This window comes from Anneissia japonica, unplaced genomic scaffold (genome assembly GCF_011630105.1).
Source record: "Anneissia japonica isolate Jap-2015-1 unplaced genomic scaffold, ASM1163010v1 scaffold288235_len41945_cov195, whole genome shotgun sequence".
Lineage (NCBI taxonomy): Eukaryota > Metazoa > Echinodermata > Crinoidea > Comatulida > Comatulidae > Anneissia > Anneissia japonica.
Window position 1 is genome coordinate 13,792 of NW_022687361.1, and position 2,799 is coordinate 16,590.

General features: G+C 33.2%; 1 protein-coding gene across 1 annotated transcript in view; it reads left to right on the top strand.

Annotated features, from left to right (window-relative positions):
• The window catches only part of LOC117118547 (lissencephaly-1 homolog), a gene marked incomplete at its 5' end in the record, with an annotated part of 18,021 nt that overhangs the window by 12,155 nt on the left and 3,067 nt on the right, over positions 1-2,799 (top strand).

The window sequence follows — 2,799 nt, forward strand, 5'->3', positions numbered from 1 at the left end:
TTCTAACTGTCAACTAAATATTCATCGCTCGATTCGGAGGCCCTATAAAATAGAGATTTACTACTCTCTGAGCCTAGATTGAAATACATCAGCTGTAAGCTGTAGAATAGCCCCTGGATAGCTAGGAATGTGAGTAAACATTGCTGTTGTACGCCACACGATCATAAAATAAATAGAATAGGCTAGAAAGAATTGTATTCTTATATTTATTTAGGCCAGCATAAACACCAATACACCATGTCATTTTCAATACATAATGTGTATTGAAAATGACCAAAATTACCATCTTTGTTTTTTGAGAACTAATAAAATATTGATGCATCTTTCTGGCTAGTATTCTCCCGATTGCCAAGTAACGGTTTACGCTCGCGAAATTCGTGAAAAAAAGTAAAGTAAATCCACAGACGTACAGCTACTGTCTTTTTTCATTATGGTCGGATTTTGGTTTAAAACATTTTATGATTTAAATAATAACATTAGATTCAGAAATTGTGTATACTGTCTGAAATTTGACCATGATAGGAGCAGTACTGGCTGAACTGTGTCCGATTTTCTGTGAAGGCTGTTTAGGCAGCATGCAGGCAATTAGCAATCAATCATCCAACCCACATGCAGTACTATATTGTAATATTATTTCAAAATCTTGGTTTTGCTTCAGTGTAGATAGGATAATGTACCACAAAGCATATTACTGTACAAGGCCGTGTACAGAACTTTACGTGTTGTGGGGTCTGACTCTGTAGTAAGGATAATATGGCTTGTTACCTTAATTACATTGTTCCCATGAATTCCATATGCAACCAAGTTAATATAGGCAACTTCAAAATTATAATACAGATGACGCATAGTTTATAAATATGGTTATGATTTTTGACATGTGGCATCAGCCAATAAGATGATAGCAGCATACAGATGGTCAGGTATGACATCACAGATCATGTGAGCGAATTTACCATATTTGTACATCCAGTTTCAGACATGGGTGGTTGTGGTGATCTGTTCTAATTGGCATATGTCATATATTTTTTAATACACAGATCAGTTTGTATTAGAGGAGGAAGTACTGTATTGTTATCTGAAATTTTCTTTGATATATTGTTATCTGAAATTTTCTTTGATATATTATCGCTACAGTAGCTTATTGTTATCTTTGGGTAGACATTAAGACCTTTTTACATTTTTATTATGTAAACATGGAGATACAAACCCCTGAAAATTAAAAAGAACCACATAGAAACTCTAAATTCAAGTACCGTAAATGCTCAATAAGCACCGCTCTCGAATAAGCGCCGCACCAAACCCGATTTTTTTCACCAAGCGCCGCTCTCAAATAAGGGCTGCAGTGCTTAATCGAGAATATATTACCCTGTGTGTAATGAAACACTTTGAGAAACAAGGTTTTAAATAAAATGTATACAGTGTTAAAATTAATAAGTAGACACAATGAAGACATGTATTTCTTTATAAATGTTTATTTACAATGAAGTAGGACCTATGATCTGGCCTACTGAACTACGGGAATATGTGAAATAGGTAATATGGGAACGGCCATGAAAAGCGCCACACACAAATATTTTTTTTTTTTGATAAGCGCCGCTCTTTGCCGCTTTCGGATAAACACTGCCCTGAAGCCATCAAATATTTTATTAGCGCTGTGGTGCTTATTCAAGCATTTGCGGTATTGTATCAAATTCTTGATGTAAAATACAGGATTTGTCAAATTGTTTTGTTCAAACTATACTGGTCATTCATTATAGGGCTGAAAAATCCCACTAGATTTTTTCACATTTTACAGTGCTATGTAAACATGTATCTCTAAATGTTATAGATACTGTAGGTATTACATTGACATGTATTGAGGCAAAACTAGTCAATTCACTCCTTGCAAACTCACCCCTCCACACTTTTACAGTACTGGCAAGTCACCTCCTAAACAATTTTTCTAACAGTTAGTAGGTGGCGACTTTTTACCTTCAGGTGGTGAGTTTGTTACTGTAGAAGTGACTACAGTAAATAATAATAATATTAGGCAGTACATCAACAACATAATGCTCTTTTATTTACACAGAATAACTTTTTTATTGACATTTAAAAATTATGAATGTATTAGTTTTATTTTTACTTATTTTCTCCTGATGTAGTTTGACTGCTTTTTTTTTGTAAGGTTTTATGTGTGTCGTTAGTATATTAGAAATTGTCATATAAAGAACATTGCACATTACTGTACCAAATTTACCTTGTTCTTGCATCAAGTATATTTTTTGAAAAAATATTGCATCATTTTCTTAATACTGATAATATTAACTTTTACTGGCATTTGAAAAATATGAATGTATTAATTTTTATTTATTTATCACGATTTGGTTCCTGCTTTTTCTTTTAAGATGTGTGTTGTTAGCCATGAAATACAAAGAATACATTACCAAGAATGTTGATACCAAATTAATAACAAAACTGATTTATGAAAGTGATGATTGATTTAATAGTGATCAATTGATGTATTGATATAGATTTGCTAATGAGCATGTATTTGCTGACCATTGATGTATTGCATGCCATGACATATCATAGCACCTTTTTTTATGAATGGTATTCATAATCAAGGATGTAGCTATAATGGGCAGGGCTACCCTGCCTTGAAGTATTTCTCCTTCCCAATCTAAAGCTAATTTCCTGGCCTTCCATTCACCTTTATGAACTCCTTGTCCATCCTTAAAATCCACTCTTATTATTTAGAGTTTACCAATGTTCTTACCAACCCACCCTGATAATTGATATTTCTGTTTGATTATTTGTGTA